Source organism: Periplaneta americana, chromosome 2, assembly GCF_040183065.1.
Source record: "Periplaneta americana isolate PAMFEO1 chromosome 2, P.americana_PAMFEO1_priV1, whole genome shotgun sequence".
Taxonomy (NCBI): domain Eukaryota; kingdom Metazoa; phylum Arthropoda; class Insecta; order Blattodea; family Blattidae; genus Periplaneta; species Periplaneta americana.
Genome location: NC_091118.1, coordinates 183,070,852 through 183,097,550, shown reverse-complemented (window position 1 = coordinate 183,097,550; position 26,699 = coordinate 183,070,852). Strand labels below are relative to the sequence as shown.

Below are 26,699 nucleotides of genomic sequence, written 5' to 3'. Positions count from 1 at the left end.
GTTTTTCTGTATTTATTATATTTTATGTTACAATTATTATCAAAATAAAAAATAACTTTTAGTTTAACCAAATTTATTTAATATAACTGCTTATCGGCTTCAACGTGGTTTTTATTATTGCTTTTTACTAGTTGACACTGGTTTTGACGGTAATATATATGAGAAACATGTAATTGGAAGAAAGAAAGAAAGAAAGAAAGAAAGAAACTATGTTATAAAATGCAGCAAACAAGTACAATAGGTAATTCCGACCTCTTCGTTTTCGTAATTTCTCAAAAATGTTCCTTCTGAATGGTATCAAATCTTACAGCTTTTTTACTTGAAATTAAATGTGTTTTCGCAGCCAATCGTCTCTGGTAGTTCTTCTCACGAAACGAACAACAATTATAATTATAATTGTAATTGTATTCTTAATGTTGTAGTTGTAATCCCCTGGTAGAGGGGAAGAGAAGGCCTGATGGCCTATCTCCACCAGGTTAAATAAACAAATAAATAAATAAATAAATAAATAAATAAATAAATAAATAAATAAATAAATAAATAAATAAATAAATAAAATAGACAATGGAAGACGGCTTATCCTGACGTCTCGATGGAAGTCGGTGTGCAACACTGATTTAATTCATTCAGAAGTCTTTAATTTCAATTACTTTGGAAATTTGATTGGTTATTTCATGGATATTTTCTTTTCCTGTTTTATATTAATTTTTTTTTATCAAAGTTCTTTGTCATGCGTTAAATTTTAAGTAATCCATCTTCCTCATCCAGAATTCGTTGCTAAACATCATCCATTCATAATGATTATTATCACGTCACTGAAACTAGAACAAAAATTTCTGAGAAAATGGAGATTTTTTTTGTAGTTCTTATACGGGCGCACGAGGTAAGCCGAGCAGGTATGCGGTTTCAAACCTTCCCGCCTCTAAGAAGCACCTCGACTCGGTTCCGAGGCCGCCCTTGCAGGTCTCCATCTTGAGCAGCAGTCAGGCTGGTAACCTGTTGCGGGACGGAGAAGAACGCTGGCCCGCCTGCCCACTGAACCCGGCCGCCAGTTCAGTGCTAAGAAAGCTCAAGTGTGCATCGTTAGTATGCCCGTGCTCATTGTTGTGATCTAGTGATGCCCCAAAGTGTGATGACTTGTGCGCGCGTGTGAATATGCAGTGAAGATTCACAACTGTGTGCTCCTTGTGCAGTATATTATCGTGTGTTGGAATACATAATATAATACCTACTCACCAGCAAGTTCTGTTTTTTTCTCTCTCCGAGAAGGATTACAAATTTTTGTAAAGTGGGGTTACGGTAGTGTCGCGTCGTGGTTTTTACAAGTTGGAAAGTTTTGTACAGGTATGTGAATCGCAATGTGCAAGTCTGTTGTGATAAAAGTGTGAAGTGAACAGTGTCATCAGGCTGTTATCCGCAGTCCGATACCTCTGCTAAGTGTTTTAACACGTAATAGTGCAGATAACGAAGTTGGATACTTCCTTTTTCATGCAAGCTTTCTTCTGTTACTAGCATTGAATCTTTTCATTGAGTTTTGAGTTGGTGAACGATTTTATTTTCGTCGTCTCTTACATTTCTGTCATACAACCAAGCATGCGTGACATTAGCGTTGGCATTTGACTGCCTCTTAAGCGTAACAACATGTGATTTAGATGGAATTTAGGTTCTCGGAAAGTTATAATTAATAATTAATGGCTATTCTAATAAGTTCGTGTGTTTAATTTTTTTGTGCCTTTATTTAACTCCCTTGTCTTAAAAGTTTTTATAGTTCGTTTTACTTTTTTCGGATGGTCAAGGCTGAGAGACAGACAAGCGAGCATGTTGTTTGTTAGGTTTTTAAGTTTTGGGGGTTTTGTGAGGATGGGTCATTCTTTCTCTCTCTCTCGCTCTTGCTGAAGGAAGGTTTGAAAAAATCTCCGCTTCTGCTGGCCGCTCCTCACCTCTTGGTCCCCTGTTTCTTCTGACTTTACTACCGTGCCTCAGGCCTCCGCGACTCCCCTCTCTCTCTCACTCTCTCTTTCTCTCTCTCTCACTCATATCCCCTTACGCTGCGAGGCTCAGCACCAGTTCGGCCATACTTATACACACTGCCTCACCGGCTCCAAATGATGCAGTAAATTTTTTCCCCCTATATTGCGGATATAAGGAGGATGGAATTCTTTGGTTCCCTTCACAAATTTTTTGAAGGTATACCTCTCGCAGGTATTTATGTCCGCTTCGCCATATCGGAAGATGAGATTTTCGGGTTGTGAGATACTGGAATCCCACTTTCAAAACGAGAGAGAGTAGCCAGCGAATTGACATGTGATTGAACTTATGCTGCCCCGACGTGCCTGCCTGCCAGCCGAGAGCACAGCTACTCCAAACCGGAATAACAGAGCTTGGTAAAACTCGTGTTATGCTACATTCGTTTTTACTTGCTTTTATTTCTGGATACCGCGGCCTTTTCACTCTTCGACTGCAAGTCGTTTTGAATCCCAGGGAGGAAAAAAATATCGATATTCACTCATTAGAAACCTTTCACGTTGCAGCGAAACGAAATGCATTACCAACTGACGCATATAAAACTTTTAACTGCAGTTGCGTTATGTAAACTGTCGTTTCCATTCCATATTGGATATGTTAATTTGAAATTACCCTCGTTGCTTTCAGCTTCAGCGTAATTTATGGACAAAACTAAATGAATTAAGTACGACCTTATTACAACCTCACTGAAACACGTACAATAAGTGTTGCAGGTTCAGTGCTCTTTCTCGGAATTTTGATGTTTGGGTTTGTCGCACTCGATGCAGAAATATGACATCACGTGATGTTGGAAGATTGCTTTATTGTGCCAATATAAACATCCAGACTGTGTTAGTTACCTAATAATCCAAACCAGCAATTGCTGAGACAATTCTCAGCGTCTTTAATTCCAGCAGTTGCGCGGACATTTTATGTAAATTTTCTTTTCACTTACTGGAACATGTCTGGAAGTACGTGGAAACGTTGTCACTGTTTTGAATTGTTTCTATATATCGTTACAATTGCTGACAATGCAGAATTTTATTCGTTACAATAGACGTAAGAGAAAAAAAGAAGCGTTAGTATCGTTTATGTTTAGTAAAATTTGTCATAGAACGTCATTGTTGAGGTATTTCTGGAAAGACACCGCTTTCGAGACGTAATACATAGCATTTCAGTAATTTGTTCCTAGTTCTTTATTAAAATGGCTGAACTTATTGAGGAATCTTATTTCTTAGTTGTTGAGGCAAATTATGTTGGGAGAATGTTCTGGAAAGACGCTATTGAAACTGAACACAGAACATGTTTATATTTCAGTAATGTTCAGACTTCTTTATTCCAGTGACTGACTTGGCGGATTTACTTTCAATTGTTGAATTAAATGAAGTATCTAAACAGAACAGTTATTATTCCCTTGAATTTTAAGATTGAATACCTGCTCCAAGTTTCGAGACAAAATACATAACATTAATTAATTAATTTGTTCCTAGTTCTTTATTAAAATGATTGAACTTATTGACGAATCTTAATTTTTATTTGTTGATACAGATTATGTGAGAAAGTTCTGGAAAAACGCTATTGAAACCGAACACACAACATGTCGTTATATTTCAGTAATGTTCAGAATTCTTTATTCCATGAAGTAAACTTGTTAACGAATTTACTTTTCAATTGTTGAAGTAAATTAAGTAACTAAGCAGAGCAATTTTCTCCTTAAATTTTAAGATTAAAACTCCGCTTTAATTCAAAAGCGGTCCATAAAATTTCTTCAAGGAAGAATTATTTGCATATGGAACAAAACGGAAGTATAGGAAGAAAATAGAGCTTCGTCTAAAGTCGCGAAGTTTTTTCAGTATCTTGTAAAAATTTCTCAGTGGAAAATTTATATCACAATATTTTGAGTTAAGAATATCGTTTATTATGTCTCACAGAGTTTGTATATTTATTTTACGGCAATATAAAATATTTTCCCACATCCCCTGTTTATTTTCCGGTACCCTCGTATTTAGTTTTTATCATATACATAGATCTGGGATTGTTTATTCTAGCGAATTAGTTTACAAAATGAAAACAAAAAAACAGAGCATTGTCTGACTTCGTTTCACGGAGATCTGTAAGAGTCTAATAAATACAGTGAAGTCGTGAGGCAGAATGGGGTAGAATTTCTAGGAAGTGGGTGTTATGGAAGATGTTGATAGAGATGGGAGGTTAAGGTACAGTTGTTTCACCCACAGAGTAAAGGTCACTGGAACTCGCTGGGTAAAAGGAGTAGAAAACTAGAGATGATTTTAATAATCTGAACAGTTCAACAGTTCTTTTGTGGCAATAGGCCTAGTAGAATTTGTTTTAAATGAAAGTACGCTAGAAACTGAACACCGTAACTTATCAGTATTTTAAAAGAGTTTTTGCTAAAAAAATTAACAAATCGATCTCCGAAACTTCTTCCGTATCTGAATAAAGCGAATAGTTTTGTATTGAGTTTTTCGGTCTCTTGACATATCTATGACATTGTAGTCCGATCATTGTTATTGCATATTTGTAAGAACTCTGAATGGCCTCAGTAACGTGAAAGTATAGTGTTGTTAAAAATATGCTGGAATTAGTTCTTGAAATAATTTTTCTTGAATCTTCGTCATCTTAATCGCTTTCGTAATTTTGTCTTCCAACTTATTTTAAGTCCTGTGGCCTGTGGTCTATTGTGGATCGTTTGTTAAAAGTTATTTTGAAATTCTGCTACTCTCTAACCTCTAATATTATGTTTTTCATTCAGTTCAATCATAAATCTGAACAAATCCAAAGATCGGTTACAAGATTTTATTCTTGTAGAATATCTGTATTTCTCATATGAACAGAAATGAATACCGATGATTCCTGTATATGCAAGAATTTTAGATAACATTATTTAGTCATCATTTAATCTCGCTAAAATTTAAATGTAATTTTCAACCCTTTTAAACTAATGATTCAGTAGTATTAGACGGTGAATTTTGCATATGAATAGAAATGGTACCGGCGATTCTTTGTCTTTGCAAGTATTTTAGATAAAATTTCCTATGGAAATGAGTTAAAATTTAAATAAAATTTTCCTTCATTTTTGACTGATGATTCCATAGAATTATAAATGGTTTAATATTAATTACTTGTTTTATTTCAAACGCCATTCTCTCATTTTGTTACGTAGCCTATGTTCAAATTTGATACGGAGTTTCATCTTGTTTGGTATTAATCCGTAAATCTGAATAAATTAAATATTAGGTTCATTCTTAATTCTTCTACAATATTAAATTTCGATTTCTACAACACAGAAATGAATAATCAGTGTGTCTTTGCAAGAATTTTAGATACAATTATTTAACCTTATTTTCTATTTTTAATCGTGTTCAAATTTAAATGCATTTCTCAGCCCTTTTTGAATGGTAATTCCATAGAGGTGTGGACGGTTTAATATTAAATATGTATTTGTTTTATTTGAAAAGATATTCTCTTTCACTTTATGTATGTTGAAAACTGGGGTTTTATCTTCCCCATTTTCCTTGATATGATAAGTTATTTGGAATCTGTTTGTAAGTTTGAATAAATTCGAGGATAGGTTTCATTCTTAAATTTTCTACAATACCTGAATTTTATTTTTACGTCACAGAAATTAATAACCGGTGTGTCTTGCTTTAATCTTAGATTAAATTATTTAGTTTCTGACCTTTTTCATTCATTCTCTCGATTGATTTCAACTCAATCTGTAAGTTCTAGTACTTAAAAACAAACGGTTGCATTCTTAATTATCATTATTCTGAAACATCTACATTTTGTTTCTGATCCAGAAATGAATAACCGGGAATTTTTATCTTTAAAGGATTGTTGTTTTATAATTATGTCACTCTCGAATGTCTCGACGCGTTTCGAATTCAGTTTTTTATTGTTTAAAAATAATTGTATTGTTGAATTAGTGTAATATATATAATTTCCGTACATGATTCAGAAAAAAGTACCCGATGAGTATTTCCTTTGCAAGAATCTTGTATAAAATTGTTAGTTTTGGATTAATCTGGTTAAAATTTGCATATAGACTACATTATTATTTTGATTCTCTAGAATTATGAAAAGTTTAAGTAAAAAATTGTATAAATTTAATAACTACAAAAATTAGCCTACGTCATGAATGCCATTATTACAGGAAATTCAAAATAACTAAACGTTGCGATAGGTAGTGAAATATGTGTTATGAATCGGAAATACAATTTACAGGCCTTCGAACTGAAGCCATTGAAGGGCAATCCTTGGAACTCGTTCTTTCTGTGGTAGTTTAGCCAAGACGAGGTCTTGAGTCCGTCGTACTTGCAATGGTACGTCTGACTTGCTTTTCTCGCTTTTTACTTGCACCTTCGTATTATTCCGGAGCTCGCTAATATAAAACAATAAATCTTCAGAGACAACCCGATACTTGCAAAAGGCTTGATTATACAACTGTGAGGATTTGTTTTTGCAGATATCGCATTCCCTTTTCCATTGCTTTATCCGAGGCTGAGCTGGTGTAGGTGACGGGGAAGTTAGAGAACGCGGCCTACTTATTTGCTGCTCGTAGGTCTCGAGATCAATTCTCATGTGATTGGCAACGAAATGGCGGCTAGCTCTAAGTCACGGCTACCCAGATATTTGTTATAGTGATTTTCTTCCAGGAATTGTACGAAAAAATGACGAAGACGTTTAGAGTCGGAATTTGAAATAATTTTCTAAACATATAACTTATTTTAACCAAATTCTGAGAAGATTTCACTCCGATTTGTATTTATTTTATAAAAAAATTAAATTATAAGTGTTATTTTCTGAATTAATGTAATTATTTGTTAAAAAACTGCGTTGTTTTAAACCAAAACTTGTTATTCTACATTGATTCTAGTAAACCAAATCCAATGACTTTCAGTCTCTAGATATGTACAGAAACTGAATTGTAGTTAGTGTATTATTATAGTAATTTTAATAATAATTAGAATTACGTTATTGACAAATATGGATTTATCAAACTGATTACCGTGACTGCATACGTTAAGTTTTTCTCTCGCGAACTACATAAATGTACGTAGAAAGCTTTGATAAACGATAATTCGATAATCAGGGATAAGGCGAAAATCATAAGAAAATTTAATGACAAATAAGTAGGATTTAAACATGACTTATGCTTTTATATACAGTATTCTGGAATTGGACATTCCTGAGTTTTGGTCCTACCTATTAAACTATAAGAACTTTGAAAATAAGTCGATGGGTTGAAGTACTGTAAATGAGCCAGTCTACCTAAAATGTGTAGTATGTAGTAGATAGATCCTTTTGCGTAAAGTTTTGACTATTTTTTTTTATAATATAAACTCATTATTCGTTATATTTTAAATAAGTTAACATAATTTTATTATCTGGGAATGTTATAATGTAAATAAGTATTCTGAATTTGAATTTGAATTCTTATCGTCATTATAAATTTCAATGATTGACCCTTCCGATGCGATCCGTTCTACCATCATTTTGTGAGAATTTTTAACCCGAAATAGACAGTCAAAAGAAAGTCTTCTGGTCAGCGTGGTGCTAGGACATAGTTTACATTATATTTGATGTACTGTAATTAGTACATTGCGTTGACATTATATAGGAAATATAGTTCGTATACATTTATTAATGTATGTAACGATTTTTGGTGTGGAAAAAGTAATAATTATTATTTCAAATATTTATAGTTAATTTGTTGTATTTTTAGTTTTGGTAATTTGATGAAGTTTCCAGTTACAATCTCAAAAATAGGGCCTACTTGAGTTTACGTGTAGTTGTTAAATTAAATTAAGTGGGGGCCTGCGTACGTAACAGATACGAACAAGCATTATTTAATAATACAGTATTTCATAAAATAGGAAAAAAAAGCAAGACAATTGTCTAAAATGCATATTTGTAAAGACCTGGTGTTTTACTTGAAAGGTAGCTACATCTCTCTTTTATCTACCTATTCTTATGGATAGTTATAAGAAAGTTATTTAAAAATGTGCTATTTTATATAGTTAATATTGAAAACGGTGCAATTTTTTACCGAAATGAATCAACGACTGCAGGAATTCAATTCTTATTCGATCTTAGAATTGGACATGTAAGTACATACACTCGAGTTGAATGTTTTTAAGTGAAAGGAAAATTGACAATATTATACAAAAACAATAAGAAAACACAGACACCGTTAGACAGTGAGTTAATCTAAATTCTAAACCAAGTATGTCATTATAAAAATTGACAATCCTAAGATATTAAATGTTAACAAAGTAGTATTTTTCAAAATATTAACGAATCTGGAAGATTATATACGTAAATATCTCGACAATAGTGATTTGCCAATAATTGTTACAAGTGTTAGACGCTATATTTGCGGTAGTGTTCAAAAATTGTGAATGCCTAACTTCAAAATATTGTGTACTCAAATTTTTTAGTTTTGTTATGATAGCCTACGCCTATTTTTATAACATTGTTTTTGGGCGTCGCTAAGTGAAATAGTAGACCATTTATCGTTTATTGGAAATAATTTTATACGGGCCCACTTTTAGACACGTTTCATGTTAAAACATAGGCTAGATGAAAGTAAATTGAATGGATTTTACTAAAATAACGAAAATACTGTTTCATGCTTATTTTGACAGATTACATTTGGAGGATGGTGCAAATCTACGCATATTTACGCTCTTGGTCCATAGTGCTTTCTTCAAAGTTAAATTTTTGACGTAGGCGAGACTAAATTCTTCTTGAATCCCTCTCATTCAAGGGCAGTTTTATGTGCAATTGTTATGCGATACGAGCTTCTCAGCTGTACTTACTTTCCGAAAGAAATCATGCTTGGGATTCTTATCGCTCTTCAAAATCAATCAGCCTCGGTTGGGTTTGAATGTGGGAATCTCGATCCGTGGTAAATACTAGATCACAGAGGACAACGTTTTTGTGTTTATTTTAATAGTAAAAGATTTGAAATTGTGTGAGATGATAGACGAATTAGTGTTGATCTAAATGAGGGGTTGGAAAGCAATGGTGGATCATTAATGTTTAGGTGAGGGGTTTGGACTTTTTCCATTGCTGGTTGCCACAATCAAAAAATTAAGACACAACGTTTCGAAGGGTGGTTCTCCCTTCGTCTTCAGGTGGAAGGAAGGAGAGAAAGGAAAAAACCTACTGTTGGGATCGTTACGTACAGCTATTCTGTATGACTGATCATACAGAATAGCTGTACGTAACGACTGTATGACTGATCATACAGAATAGCTGTACGTAACGATCCCAACAGTAGGTTTTTTCCTTTCTCTCCTTCCTTCCACCTGAAGACGAAGGGAGAACCACCCTTCGAAACGTTGTCTTAATATTTTGATTGTGACAACCAGCAATGGAAAAAGTCCAAACCCCTCACCTAAACAGACGAATTAGTGTTAAATGTTGTAGTTAGTCCTGATTATTGAAAAAAATAAATATATGCAGGTTTAAAAATGTTCTCTGAAGTGTGAATAACGAATTAAATAAAGATGAAAATAATCTAAAATACGTTTCTGTTCAGCACACAAGGTTGAATTGTTTTGAAATGATAAGACGATAAGAGACTAGAATTATCAGAAGAGTTAAGCACCACTGAAACAATAACAGAACTTGAATAAAGTAACAAAACAATTTTCTCCTGTTCCTTTTTAAAATTTCAGCTTTAGCCCTTCTCTCGCGAATTCTGATGTGTATAGAAATGTATCAGTTGTAAGTGAACTTAAAGCTGACAAACACTGACTGTTATTGTCCTTAGATTTACATTACTTACAATAGACTTTTGTGCGAGATCGTGCGTATTTGCTTGTTTTCCGCACAGAACCAATACGCGGTAAGTGTGAAATACCACATTCAGTATTCCCAACGTAACACACATAACAATTTCCCTCTTCTTACCGCTTAAGCGCGACATTCATTTTACTGCTTTAGGCTTTTAACTTATTATTTTTAGAGACGTTTAACATAGTAATAATTATAAATTGAAAACTTACCACTGCAATTTCACCTAAATTGCAATGCTAATTATTGTTTTCAAATATTTGAAAAAATTAAGTAAACTCTACAACACCACAAAAGTTACTGCATTTGTAATGCAAGTAACATTAAGGAAGCCGTGAAAAAATCAACAAGATTCCAGATGCCGATGTTATTACTGCAATATGTTATATAAATAATATTGTTAAAATATTAAAATGAAAAATAAATCAATACATAATCTTACCGTTTGTTTTAAGTTCGCATTTATAGACTGGGGGAGAAAAAAAGACAGACGTATATCACGGCCTGCTGGAGTATAGTAAACACAGAAAACATTTTATAGCAACAATGTTGAAGAAAGATATTTTGGTTTTCCGAAGTTGCCGTCATTAAACAGAAACCAACTAATTAGAAATTCGTCTTTCAGGTATGTAATAAACGATCTTCGCACAAAATAATGTACGATACACGAGCGGTATGTTTGTTTTCATGTTTTCGGAAATTAAAAAAGCTCAACTACGTTTCGCTTTTTCAATCTTTTCCTCGACCATGAAAACGTCAACATACCGCTCTTGTAACGTATATTACTATTTCCAGTAGATATGTTACTTAGCCCAAATATTGTCCGTTACTGTAAGACTTACGATCTCGTGTGTGTTGACATCACTGTTGCCATGGCGACGTGTTGGCATCGGAGCGATTTATGTAGTGTCTCTGACGCAGTGTTCTTCACGCCTTCTCGTTGGTGATAGAGCGGTGAAGAGGCCTGATTTAGATGATGATAGTGGCGACAAAATGCGTGGCAGCGCCTTCGTCCGAGAGTTCGGGGCCGCCTCTCCAGGCAGGACGCTTCCCCGCACCTCAGGCTGCTGCGATGTCCAGTTCGGCTCCTGGAATATTTCAACCTCCTTTGTATTCAACATAAATATGAATTACGTTAGAGCCAAACACCGTAATAACATCAACACAACTGTAAGGTGAAGAAATAAGTGTACTCGAAAATGAGCCATGTGCATAGAGTTTCAGTTAAGATATGTGATATATATCAGCGTTTAACGAATGAAGTGAGCAATGCTTAGATTTGGTGTTCACTATGGCGCATTAAAGTCTAGTGCTTCAGGAATGGTCGAAAGTAGATCTGTCGATCGTCTAAAAATTTTGATCGGTTAACCGGATGCCTTTAACCGACTAATCGATCTGTTAATCGAATTTTAATCAGTGTTAAATTTACTTATTTATTTAATACTTTACACTTGAGCTACATTAGATATTGCATCCCGAAAGAGCAGAAGCTGGTGCTCGGGCGCAGTTCAGATCAGTTATACAAAATATATCACAAAATTAAGAGAGTTCATTGAGCACAATAACATTAATAAATGGTAAAATAATACAGCATGTAATAATAGGGTCTACGGTATCAATTTTTAACTCAATTAGCTTAAACAATTAAATAATTAATCTGATTTGTTCCTCAAATCTATGTGAGTTAAGTGTACTTAGCTCAGGGTAAGCTCTAATTAATTCATTATATATTTTGGGTCCAAAACTTCTGCTGTGTTTTAAACCGGCAGTTGTGTGGCATTTCGGAGTATTTAGGAAGAAACTGTAATTTTGTCTCGTATGGTATTCGTGAGGATCAAATTTAAATTTATTGTGGTTTTTATGGAAGTAAATCAGCAAAGTTTGTTCATAAATTTGTTCTAGATTTGATACACCAAATTCCTGAAAAATTAATTTTGTTGGGTAATCAAAAGATTTATATAGACAAATTTTGATAATTCTTTTTTGGAGCAAATTTAAAGGATGGAGAGTCGATTTTGCCATTCCTCCCCAACATAAAATACCATACTGAATTATTGATTGAAACAGAGCTAAGTACACAGTACGCAGAACATAAACAGGTAAATAAGAGCGTAGAATGGAAAATTTGTGGATTGTTTTACGCAATGTTACACAGGAAGGAGATATGCCTGTCCCATTTTAAATGTTGGTCAATAATAATGCCTAAATATTTAACTTGTGAGGATATACTCAAAGCATTACATGAGCAAGTAGGTAGGTTACAATCATGTATTGTTATACTTCTGTTATTATTCATTTTTAGTTGCTCAAATAGGGCTTATAAGTTTGAAGAAGAACTCTAATATTATTTAGTAATAATAATTCCATATGCCATAAAGAAAACACACGTTTTTACAAATATTTTAAATTTTATATTATATATGTAAATATTTGAGAAGTAATTGACACTGATGTATATAAAAAGTTTGAAGAAAAAAGTTTCTAATTAAACTTATTTATAGTAACATTTCTTTGGCAAACACGTCACTACGTTGGCAATAGGCCTACGTTACAAGTTTATTCGTAATTTAAGTTTCTTTATCACAGGATACAGGCTTCACTATTAAATGTTCCAATCTTTAGAAGATGTATTTAGGCGTGTTGACCGCAACATCTGAGTCATGATATAGGTTGTAAATCCTTACATTTGCTTATGAAAATTACCCATTAGGGAATTGAAATCATGAAGAAAAATATAATATAAATTTTTCACGTCGTTCTGCATGTAATGAGAAATAGTTAGACTATGTAAATTGGTTCAGGTACTGTTTCCACGATAAAAATCCTCTGTAAGATTCCTAAAACTTTCAGACCCCTGCACTCTAAACTGTGGAGTACCACAAGGCTCCACTTTAGGATCTCTCTTATTCGTTATGCCCACTGTCGACATTTTTATATAATAATTATTTCAGACTGCTTACTATTCGCTTAAATCTTTCCTATAATCAGAAATATAGCTGACTGTATCTCGTCAGGTGTAACGTAGACTTTATCGCAAGATAAAGCTTTCAGAATAGCATAATAAGTTATTTACGATACAAATGTTAAAAAAATGAAATTTTGTCCGATGGGTAGGGATGTCTACGAAACGAGACCGCAGGCTGAGTGGAGTAAGCCCTATTAACAAAATAAAATTATTTTAACAAGTTTGTCATACACAATTTTTTAGACAGCTGTTCCTCCTTTCTGGTATAGAGACAATTTCTCAGACTTCTCCACTGCTGTATTCTCCCTCATTATAATAATAAAACTTTATTACATTAAAAGCAGGCGGTGATGTAACTTATTGATAGGACTTAGGACTACAAATCGAGAAGTCTTCGGTTCAAATCCGGGTGCTCCGTAATTATTTATAATTACATTTAATTCTGAATTTTTTCATTTAGCTATCAATTAATTAATTCTTAAAGAAATTTATTTTGTATAGGCCTACGTCTCTTAACAAAAACAGTTATTTTAAATATAGTCCTGGCATTGTTTAACCCTTTGGAGCATAATGGTTGTTCAGGAGAACCACAGTTTTCTTTCTTTCTAACTTTTATGGCACGGATATTTCACCAAGGAATCACCTCTTGAGTATACATAGAGGTGCCATCTGTGTTTTGAAATTGTGTGCAGAGTTAAAATGTTGAAAAAAATTGATCGAAGCTTTGTTATGATCCATGATATGGAAAACATAAAAAAACTAATTTGTGCTGCAAAGGGTTAAACTGCTTTATTATTCGGTCGGAATTTGTGCCGTGTGACATCTTGCGGGAAATTATTGACTTTGGCGCAAACAGTTTAGTGTGAAAAGTAAGTTACTTTTCGCACTAGTGTTGAAAGTACTTTTCGCACGCTACCGTATAATAGACAATAATTAAACTCTTGATTTCAGCTATATATTTCAAAATGAAGACACAGTTACCAGGTCTGATTGTATTAAAGACCTTAGTGATCTTTTTGGCAGCAAAATTTGTTTCCGTAAGTACTTTCATTTAGTTCATTGTAACCGTGCGATTAGGATGTTGGTTTTAATACTTTCCATAATTTAATTACTTTTCGAAATTATTCTCTTTTCAGTATTTTATTTTGTACTAGTCAGATCAAAATTGAAATGTGCATCCGTAGCATGGAATTTTATTACAAAAACTAAGACTATAAAATTATAAAACGTACAACATAAGTTCAATTCCCTACATTCGTGTAATTTCTGCGCATGACTTTAATAGTTCAGTTACAAAAAACTTTGTGTTCTGCTAAGTGTCGCACTTCACATTCCCGACTATAATATGTCTGGATGCTCTCTTCCTCTTCAACGTTGAAGGAAATAGTATGAATCATTCCATAACAATGTTGCTTACGTGTTTCAGTTAAAGGGATAAGTTGTAACCTTTTCAATATTAAAATGTCAAAATGTCTTTCCCCGTTATCTAAAAGATGTATCACAATTATGGCATTCTATTATTAATACTAGCCGTACCCGTGCGCTCCGCTGCACACGTTAGAAATAAATATAAAGTAATTACATAATTAAAATAGGACATTCGATCCATTATTTTAAGAAATATAGGAAACGAATATACAGAATACCCTATCAAGTTTTCTGTGTATAAGAAGCTATTTTAATCTTACCTGTCCTCAATTCACTCAGAAGTTACTGTAATAACATTATAGCATTATGTCCATCTAGAGAAACTACACTTTCCAATGGTGAAATAATAATTAATTATACAAATCGGTTAATTTAGCTTCCGATATTACTTCATACAAACACAGAAACATTCTCTGTAGGCTATCTTTCATAGCTTTCGATTGTTGTTGTCCATGGCCCCTTATAGACGAAGTCGTTTGTTTTTTATTTCATTACATGGCCTTAGATGGCAGTTTTAAAACTCATTTATCTCATTAAATATCAGTCCTGTCAACATTTTTCGAAGAATAAAACTTATCGGAAATGATTTTTAAAGAAACCTTTGTTATGTAACATTTTCCACAAAAATCAATAATAAGCGAGATATTTCGATTTATTTAATTCAGGCCCCCTTATAACCCCCATTTTAAATAATGTATTTTGAATGCCATATAGCCTAAAATCTAAGTTACAACGAACTTAATTTATATTCCAATTTTCATCGAAATCCGTTCAGCCATTATCGCGTGAAAAGGTAACAAACATACAGAGAGACACAGACATACAAACAAAAATTTCAAAAAAGCGATTTTCGGTTTCAGGGTGGTTAATTATATATGTTAGGACCAATTATTTTTGGAAAATCGAAAATTAGGACCCTTTATTAAGATTATTGTAACTATGGAAACTTCAATTGCCGAAGTTTGATGAATATTATTCTTTGTGGTTTTTACTGTATATTCTTTGTGATTAACTTAATTTGCTACATATAGTGTTGTATACCACTTTAAAGAATGTAATGAATTAATATGAAATGAAATAAAATAAAATAAACAATCGGTATTGTCAGTTACGACGTATCAAACGGGTTAGACGTCGCTTTAACCTATGTGAAAGTCACGGTTAGGTATTTGAATACCGCCTAGAGCACGTGACTTTGTTGTCAATTAGACGTTCTGAGTTGTTGGAAGGGAAACCTTTCGCTGTGTCAACCCCACTTCATGAGAGTTCACCCGCGTGTGCTTCTGGTATCAGATCGCGGGAAAACTATATAAGCCTACCGATACCATAGGGTGTGCAGGGTTTAAAGTTCCTTGGGATAGCCTAACAACTGTACAAACAGGAGTATGTAAAAGGAGCACCTCGCTGAATTCAACATTTTCCTGTCTAAATTATGTCCAATCTCGGTCTCTCTTATAAAATATTTTATGAGTAAAGTTTACTTAATGTCGTGTCTGCGGTGCCCAAGTGGTCAGACCTTCGGCCTGCACTCGAACGGTTCGAATTCGAGTCCCGGTCAGATTTGGGATGTTTTCAGCAAAAATATCCGTAGTGACTCTTGTGGCGGACAACATTTTTCTTGAGTTATTTCTTCCGTTTCTCCACGTTAGACATTATTCCGTCCGATCTCCATTCATTATTCCATAGCATTCCCCGATCGCAGGCTGGCGAAGCACGGAGGGGGCTGGTCAGGAGACAAGTGGGATTACTGCTAGAAACCCGGATACTCAACGAACCTTAGTGTAGTCAGCTGGTGTGGGTTGGGATTGCGCCTTGATGGAGTGTAAGAGCGATAGATCTACTAGGTCGCAATGCTAGATCTCAGTGATTCCCTTCACATACATACATACATACATACATACATACATACATACATAAGTTAATTTCAGTACATCGTGTTGTCGATCTGTTTTTTAGAGAGTAGATATAACGCAAAAAATTGTTTTGGTGGTTAAAACAGGCATGAAAGATAGTTGACATAGACAAAGCCGAAGAACAAATTTATGAAAGCTTATTTTCCAAGGAGCATAAATAAATAAAATTTGTCTTGAAGTGTTACATTTTTCTGTGAGTTGTATTTATTTTGTTACCCATTCATACAACATTGATAAAAACTTTGAAATTAGAATCTTAACATTTTTTATTATTATTGTTGTTGTTGCAAAACCTTATAAGCTATGAAAACTGTTCGTTGCTGAGCTTACAATTTAATACAACTGTAATCTCTCTTGACAAAACAGTTTTCCAATTAGGCTATCGTTTATTCTCCTAAATCCTGAGACATTTGTTTTATTTTTAAAGTTCAATATAATTTCTACAGTTCAAAAAAGGCACTGATATTAGGGAAAATGCTGAAAAAATTCTGCAGATTACAGTTGGGGCACAAATGCAGGTATATTATACTATACTTCGGATCTCTGCACATACATCTTATGTCATAATCATGTATGAAGTATAGTATAGTATACTATGCTCTCAAGACTCAGGAGGATTAATTCATAACATTTTTTTAGGGCCACCTTTAGATTTTCCGAATGTCTAAGCCTTAGTCTTTTCCCTAATGAAGTTTCCGTGAACATCTTTTTACTCTTCTTTCTTCTGGAGCTCTTAGCAGTATTTGATCTTAGCATATGCCCAATCCATCGCATATGGTTAATAAATTTGCTGATTATTATTATTATTATTATTATTATTATTATTATTATTATTATTACTTACTGGCTTTTAAGGAACCCGGAGGTTCATTGCCGCCCTCACATAAGCCCGCCATAGGTCCCTATCCTGAGCAAGATCAATCCAGTCTCTATCATCTTATCCCACCTCCCTCAAATCCATTTTAATATTATCTTCCCATCTACGTCTCGGCCTCCCTAAAGGTCTTTTTCCCTCCGGCCTCCCAACTAAGACTCTATATGCATTTCTGGATTTGCCAATACGTGCTACATGTCCTGCCCACCTCAAACGTCTGGATTTAATGTTCCTAATTATGTCAGGTGAAGAATACAATGCGTGCAGTTCTGCGTTGTGTAACTTTCTCCATTCTCCTGTAACTTCATCCCGCTTAGCCCCAAATATTTTCCTAAGCACCTTATTCTCAAACACCCTTAACCTATGTTCCTCTCTCAAAGTTAGAGTCCAAGTTTCACAACCATAAAGAACAACCGGTAATACAACTTTTATAAATTCTAACTTTCAGATTTTTTGACAGCAGACTGAATGATAAAAGCTTCTCAACCGAATAATAACAGGCATTTCCCATATTTATTCTGTGTTTAATTTCCTCCCGAGTATCATTTATATTTGTTAATGTTGCTCCCAGGTATTTGAATTTTTCCACCTCTTCAAAGGACAAATTTCCAATTTTTATATTTCCATTTCGTACAATATTCTGGTCACGAGACATAATCATATACTTTGTCTTTTCGGGATTTACTTCCAAACCTATTCCTTTACTTGCTTCAAGTAAAATTCCCTTGTTTTCCCTAATCGTTTGTCGTGTTTTCCCTAATCGTTTGTGGATTTTCTGCTAACATATTCACGTCATCCGCATAGACAAGCAGCTGATGTAACCCGTTCAAATCCAAACCCTCTCTATTATTATTATTATTATTATTATTATTATTATTATTATTATTATTATTATTATTATTATTATTGATGTTTGTACATCACTTGCTGTGATTTTATATTTTTCAAATATGCTCAGAGCTAAGATTTGGACAATATGACTAATAATCGGAGAGGGAGTGATGGATGGATGGATGGATGGATGGATGGATGGATGGATGGATTGATGGATGTTGAATAAACTCACGCGCTCTTAGGCCATTCATACGAGGTCATTGTGCTACCGCAAAAATGTACGTAAATGTGCCTGGAACCCTCCCGTGTGGTGACAAGGGTCTCTTACATCTCATAAACCTACAACACAAGTCCACTGACTTTTTACTTCCCTTTCGAAGTAAGCTATGTTGAGGAAATTATCGTCCAATGGCAAGCATGATAGCCGAGGAAAGCGCTGAAGTCTAAGTAGGTGTAAAAATTTTAACCAAAAGTGCAAAGTTTTCTCTTCCAGAGTGTACGAAGAAATCAGTCGTGAAGTGTTCATGGTTTTCTAAGTTGTAACATTCATTATCATTGCAATCATAAAATCTAAAATCGCTGTACTATAAATATAGCAATAAATTTTACTATGAGTTATGTTAGACGCTGCAGTAGTAGGCTAGCTGAATCTTGCGGATTTCTTAAAAATAATTTTTATATGCATTGTTTGATACTTAATATTTGTATAAAATAAATATGTTATATTCTATGATGAACATTTCCTCTACTTTATATTAATTTAATCTGTACGTACCTCGCTATAAAACTCTAGCATTCATCTCGTAACTCTTAACGTTGCCGAGCAACCACATGCCTTATTATTACGTGCAGAATTAAATTATTGTAACAGTAATTACTTGCATTGTATGTCCTCTGCTGGGAAAATTTCTTAAAACGAAAGAGGAAAAAAGCCGTTGAGAGGAATATTTTATTACCGTTTGCGTCGCACATAGTTTATAAAACAATATTAAAACATTAATAAATTGGAATGCTCGGTAAGTAAACTAGTTAAAGGTGGAATATTAGTTCTTTCCATTACATAATATAATATTAGGTACAGAGTTTGTAGTGGGTAAATGTTAAAATTAATTATTGTAGTAAAAATTGTATAATAAAATGTGGTACAATACATACCATAGTTAATGCTGCTGGTGTATTCACTATAAATGTATTTATTATAAACAGCTTATACTGCGTTTCAAGCCGTGTATACAGTAAGATATGCACTAGAAATCAATTGTTTCAATTCTATACGAAACACAAGACATACTTTATCGCCACAATAAAATCAAGTTTAGTTCGAGTGTTTATAGTTTCTGATTTAATTTTCAGGTGATGGATGAGTATATAGTTTCTTTCAATTCTATTATAAGAAATCAGACGAGAAATATATTATGCATTTACAACATAAAGGAAAAACAACACATTTTTTTTTATTTCCTTGTTGAGAATATCGTATACTCCGGAATTTAATAGAAATAGGACAGCCAGTCTTACTATAATTGAAGGGTTCAGAGCCATAGTGGGCCAAGCGCCATATATTAAAATCGGAGAAAACAAGGGTTAAAATTAAGTGAATACTATAATTTAATGAAACATATAGCAAGTAATATAAAGTATGCATATTAAAACTAAATGATATGTCAATCTTTATTTTTTTATTGGGTTATTTTACGACGCTGTATCAACATCTAGGTTATTTAGCGTCTGAATGATATGAAGGTGATAATGCCGGTGAAATGAGTCCGGGGTCCAGCACCGTAAGTTACCCAGCATTTGCTCGTATTGGGTTGAGGGGAAAAAACCTCAACCAGGTAACTTGCCCCGACCGGGATTCGAACCCGGGCCACCTGGTTTCACAGCCAGACGCACTGACCGTTACTCCACAGGTGTGGACATCAATCTTTATTAAACTATAATATTCACTTAACTTTAATCCTTGCTTTGTCCGTTTTTAGTAAATGGCGCTTGGCCCACTATAGCTGTGAACCCTTCAATTACAATAAAGACGCCAATAATTTGTTTAAATAAAAGTGTAGGCCTACTGTACCGACAGTGTATAATGATATTTTACTGTGGAATGTGACTTGTCTGGTAACATTATTCTAATATAAGCTACATATTATTTGCAATAAATTCAACGCAAATGAATAAATGTATTGCGTAATCTTGACAGCTGGGCTATACTTACCAAAGAAGAAAAAATAAATAAATAAATAAATAAATCATCTTCCATTAAATTTTTTAAGGTTTTACTAAATTAACAGATTTTGAATTACTGGAAAGAATCGTGAAGGACGATGATGATTATGATGATGAACTTTCAAGAGTTTATTTAATTTTAAAATGAACAGTGTTCTTGAACTTTGACTAAAGATCATTTCCTGATGGTACAACGTTTCCCCCTGCCATATAAAATATATTTTACTTGAAGTATAATGCTTATGGCCCTATTAGTGTGTTTATTTTCAGTGCTGTGGCCAAATAACAAATTAATATTATTTATGAATTTGTGCAGAAAAGTCTGTAGAAATGCTGAAGTATCATGGTAATCTCGACTATTCTGTTTCTCATAAGACTATACCACCAAAATTCCACTTTTCCTTATACAGAGTGCAAGGAGAAACTTTTATTCAGCTGAAACAATTTCAAGAATTTGTAAATATACGTTTTCAGCATTTTTGATTTCTAAAAAGCAGCTTTTTATTTATTTATTTTTTTGAGAAGAAATATCGTTTGTCTTTGTAGAACGAAATCTCCAATCATGTTAATTTGGAAGTTCCTGTAAAGAGTTTTGGGCAATATTAATTTGGATGAAACACTGAAGCAAGGTCTTAAAAATTCAGACTTAAAATATAGGAGTTGCAGTTACCACTAATATAGTTAAACATCTGTATCACTTTTAAAGGTTGATCTTCGCAAATATAAAATTAGTATCATAAATTATTATAAGTTATATATAGCTATTTTATGTAAATTTGTAAGATATTAAATAACTTTCATAGGCAATAACTCGTCTACTTAAATTGTAAAGTCTATGAATTAGGCGAAATGTCTTAATTTTGGGTCTGTGTCTTTTGTGCGTAATCCAAAAGACGAAAGATCATTTTTTGTTGAGCGCATATTAAATTATTTAATTTAGGTATAGCTTATAATTGCCAAAAAGTTGAAAAGCTGAACCATTTTTACGAAATATGTGGACTATATATAATTATTAATTATGCATATCATGAAATGCTTTAAACAACTTTTAAAATTCCACGGAAACTGTAAGCTATTGTTTGTTTTTAATACATACACCTAATAAGCCAGTGCAAAGAAATTTTTCCTTAAATTTTCTGAGTTATTTTATTTTATTAAAATGCACCAAATTAAGTCAGAGAATAGCAATGAATTACCAAATATATTTGTTTAATTTATAACAGAGTTTTATTACTGGCTACAAACCTGCATTACGGAGGCCACACGAACGGGCTAAATTACATTAGGCTTTCATTGCATTCAAGCTACACTAGATTTTATCTATATTGAGATTGACACAAGTGGGGAGGATTCCAGTGGTTTGGGGCTGTGCTGATTGTAATAGCAACCCCAAAGATAAATCACCAATCTAATAATCACCATTAACTCCATTGTTTCCAAGGTCGTTTGTTATCTCTAGTTGGGGCCACATTCTGCAGGTTGAAACTAGAATAGACCGTGCTAATAAGGCGTGTTCGGTAATTTGTATTAAGGGGTTAGGTACAGCTTACAGTAGTAAAATTTTGGAAATATTCAAAATTTTTTTCCTCCATTACTGTACTTTGTACAATAATGAAAATTAGTATGTGTAAAACACTGTCCTTCTGCTATATGATAAAAATATTTTTACGATTAAAAAAATTATATATATATTTTTTTTCAAAATTCAAAATGCTGGCAGTTCACTGTGCAGTGATGAAGCGTTATCCTCATAACTCAAAAACTATCCAATATTCTGTGATGAAATTTTTTGTGTATTTATGCATATCATATCTACAATATGATGCAAGCTCACTTCTCTACCTTTGATAGATTGTCTGATAAAAATAAATTCTTTTAAAATTCTTCTAACACAAAATAAAATATCATTTATTGAGGAAACATGAGTTTCAGCAATAAAATAAAAGCGAGAGAACATAAAAAAAGTTAACGAGTTTATAAGTTATGAGGAAAACGCTTCATCACTGCACAGTGAACTACCACCGCTTTGAATTAAAAAAAATAATAATAATAAAATAATAATTTATTTAAATCGTAAAAATATTTTTTTTTTCATATAGCAGAAGGACAGTGTTTTACACATATCAATTTTCATTATTGTAAACGATACAGTAACGTCGGAAAAAATGTTTAATATTTCCAAAAATTTTACTGGTGTAAGCTGTACCTAACACCTTAAAACATTGGGGTGCAAAATAACTGAAGAGTCCATTGCAAGAATGATGGATGTCACTTTCTTGTCGAAAATGAACCAAGACTGTCAATGCATAGCTTAAGACATATAGGATGCTATTCATAGACATTTCGCAGCACGCGCTACGAGCGTACTAAGCTAGCCCCGGCTATCCACTGATTACTAGTACAGAATTCAAATCATATCCTATCGCTAACACTGGTTTATGAATACGAAAAACGCTGATCATCCACCGGAAGCCCGCGCTAAAATTTCTATGAATACGGCCCATAGAATGTACATACAGAGTTATATGGCATTAACACTGATAGTCATTGTCCAGTAATGATCGGAAAATCACAGTTAAGCTTTGAGCGCTAAGCATTTCAAACTTTCAATTGCTTCTCCTGCAAAATGTATTCCAAATGACATCCATCATTCTTGCAGTGGACTCTTCAACTGTAACCGATTTGCTTTACGTGTGTTGCTCCTGTATATTACTGTGTGATTCTTTTCATGTTTGAATCATCATCATCATCATCATCATCATCATCATCATCATCATCATCATCATCATCATCATCAGTTTAAGGGGTTAGCTTTGCATTGTGAGGAAAGATTATTTTAATTTCATAGAAATTTCTGTTTCAAATTATTTTACTATTATTGCTATGACAAATGGAATTAATAAACGGCTATTTAAGCTGTTGAGTGAGTCCATGTGTGTTTTATTCAAAATTGATACCAGAAAATTATGACTTTGCCTCTACAAATTGAAATTGTCTCTATCTATTGTTACTATGAATGTAATTGAAATTCTTTCACCGCACCGAGAAGACTCAGAATTCTAAATGTATCGCGGTGTGAACTCTGCAATTTGTCGTCACTGTGAAAGCCTGTAAAAAATTGCACGATATTCCGCAAGGTTTTTTTTTTTTCTGCATGCTGCAGAGGGACTGCTAAAGCAGGGAAGAATGACGACCGTCTCTGAATGATTTTAAATAAGTTTATTCTGAATAAATCCATTATTTAATAAACAGGACTGTATTATTATATTTCTATAAACTTATTTCTTAACATGGCGGCCGGGTAGCTCAGTTGGTAGAGCAGCTGGCTATGGACTGGAAGGTCCGGGGTTCGATCCCAGGTGGTGACAGGATTTTTTCTCGTTGCCAAACTTTCAGAACGGCCCCGAGGTTCACTCAGCCTCCTATAAAATTGAGTACCGGGTCTTTCCCGGGGGTAAAAGGCGGTCAGAGCGTGGTGCCGACCACACCACCTCATTCTAGTGCCGAGGTCATGGAAAGCATGGGGCTCTACCTCCATGCCCCCCAAATGCCTTCATGGCATATTATGGGGATACCTTATTTCTTAACAACATTAGATGACTTCAGAGTCTTCCTTGATTATTGAGTAACCCTATGTATGACTTGTTCCGATTATAAACTGAGAATTTTGCGCATAATCCACAAAATGAAATTCGTCTTATTTGAATTCATAGTAGGCCTAAATGATTTTATTAATATATTTTGAATATGAGTTAAAGAAAATTTGGAAGTATAAGGGTACAGTACATAAGTTATTTGTAGATTTCAAAAAGGCATATGACTCGGTTAAGAGAGACGTTTTTTATAATATTCGTATTGAATTTGGTATTCCCAAGAAGCTAGTTAGATTAATTAAAATATGTCTGAGTGGAACGTACAGCAGTGCGTATAGGCCAGTTTCTGTGAGATGCTTTTCCAATTCACTGCTGGCTAAAGCAAGAAAATGTACTATTGCCTTTACTTTTTAACTTCGCACTAGAATATGCCATTAGGAAAGTCCAAGATAACAGAGAGAGTTTGGAATTGATCAGTTGCTTGTCTGTGCGGATGACATGAATATGTTAAGAGACAAACCACAAACTATTAGGAAAAATACAGAAATTTTACTTGGAAATATAAAAATTGGAAATTTATCTTTTGAAGAGGTGGAAAAAATTTAAATATCTTGGAGGAACAGTAACAAAAATATAAATGACACTCTGGAGGAAATTGAGCGCAGAATAAATATAGGAAATGCCTGTTATTATTCAGTTGAGAAGCTTTTGTCATCCAATCTGCTCTCAGCAAAAGCTGAAAGTTAGAATTTATAAAACAGTTATATTACCGGTTGTTCAAAGTGGTTTTGAAACTTGGACTCTCACTTTGAGAGAGGAACAGATGATAAGGGTGTTTGAGAATAAGATGCTTAGGAAAAGATTTGGGACTTTAAGAAATGAAGTTACAGGAGAATTGAGAAAGTTACACAACGCACAACTGCACGCATTGTGTTCTTCACCTGACATATTAGAAACATTAAACATTTGAGATGGATAGGGCATGTGGCACGTATGAGCGTATTCAGAAATGCATATAGAGTGTTAGTTGGAAGGCCAGAGGAAAAAAAAGACCTTTCGGGAGTTAGAGACGTAGATGGGAGAATAATATTAAAATGGATTTGAGGGAGGTGGGATATGGTGGTAGAGACTGGATTAATCTTGCTCAGGATAGGGACCGATGGCGAGCTTATGTGAGGGCGGCAATGAACCTCCGGGTTCTCTAAAAGCCATTTGTAAGTAAATTAGTCTAAGAAAATCAACTGTGAACAGTGACATCACTCTCAACATTAAAAATGTGAATTCTCAACAAATAACTATGGAAGGTATGTGTCACTACATGGCACTAGACTGTTTCGTACTAAATAGATTTAATTATTTGTGCGTGACACTTTTCTTTGTTAGGTAGAATAAAATGTCTAGTATCACAGGACTTCAGGTGTATTAAAATAGTTTAACCCCACTTTAAACAAGTATCTATATACTTGAAGAATAATTGGCTTCTAATCCTGCAATAAAAATTTGATTTTCTATTACCAGCAAAACAAGACTGAAATCAGGTCAATTTTTATGGAAGTTACAGTCACTTTAATTGGACTATTTCACACATGAATAGAAGTGAACAGCGCACAGTCTTTCTCTTAAAATATTAGTATTCATACAGCGAAATGAAATCCTCATTAGTTAAATTGTATTCAGAGCACTTGATTTGCTATCATCAGACACTTATAACCAAAACTGTCACTGCTTCCCAATGGAAAGGTTCATTTGAAAATAAAATTACTTTTATACAACTTCTTTGACCTGATAATTTATTTAATCGTTTGACTTTTTAACAAGAGAGAGGGGGAAAAAATATCACGCAATGTTTGGAATATGTTTTATTTATATGTTTGTAATCTACGCATACCAATGAAGGCGTGAGTGAGTGATTTTTCTCAAGACCCACATACCGGCTTGTGTACTTTATGTGTGAATGGAGGCCGTGTTAGAAGAACTGAATGGCGGTGTCCTTTCTTCATTTGTTTTGACATGTCCTTGACGACTACAGAGGCTTTGCTGATAGTATAAACACAGATAATTCCTTTTAATATTCTTTAAACTTTTTTGTCATATGCTTATGGAATTAGGTTGGTTCCTGCGGTAAAGTAGTTTACCTTATTTACATTTTATCCGAGGATCCTGAATTCGAACCTGGTCGACGGCTATGGAAATTCGAAGTAAGACTTTTCTACAGCTTTTTATCGTAGATTTTACACGTCAAAAATGATGATAATGATAATGATGATAATAATAATAATAATAATAATAAAACAGGGTGGAAGGGGTATAATTGTATTAATTTTAAGAACAGAACCTTTAGGCTGTAATCGAAAAGTCGAATGTCATTTTGATATTCGAATAACGGTTTAACCGAAAAAAAATTGTTTGAAGTTTGACTTCCGTTTATGGTAAAACTATTGGGTACTGAGACGTATGGATGGTAGGATATCAACGTGAAGAACACGTATATGTGTAAATGCGTTTTTAAACAATAAATTTTGTACGTTGTTAGATAAATGAAGCGTTTCTCGTAGAAATGACAAAGGAATATTTTTTTTCGGTTCTTCGCGTTGACATCTTACCACTCATAGTCTTAATATCGAATAGTTTTACCATAAATAGTATTCAAACTTCAGACACAAATTATTTTTTAATGACATTTGATTTTTGGTTACTTACAACCTAAAGATTCTGTTCTTAAAATTAAGCAGTTATAACCCTTCCATTCTGTATAATAATGTATGTATGTATTTATCCACACTGCAATGGGTATATACCCGGTGGCAGTGGTAACTAATTACGCTCAATAATGACAATAATAAACTTATTAATTAAACATTCAATTAATAATAATACTAATAATTAATAATAATAATAATAATAATAATAATAATAATAATAATAATAATAACAACAGGGAATATCCTAAATTAAATGAAGCACGATCACTTAAAATAACATTTAAAATAAATCTAATTTGTATCTTAACCCTAAGTTCGAACTAAAACCCACGAATATGATAT

General features: G+C 33.5%; 1 protein-coding gene across 1 annotated transcript in view; it reads left to right on the top strand.

Annotated features, from left to right (window-relative positions):
* The first annotated feature begins 995 nt into the window (after positions 1-995).
* The window catches only part of LOC138694888 (protein dachsous-like), a 525,878-nt gene continuing 500,174 nt past the window's right edge, over positions 996-26,699 (top strand). The window contains exon 1 of the mRNA XM_069819058.1: positions 996-1,344. The gene's annotated coding sequence lies outside the window, so the exon portion shown is untranslated. The remainder of the gene's footprint in view (positions 1,345-26,699) is intronic.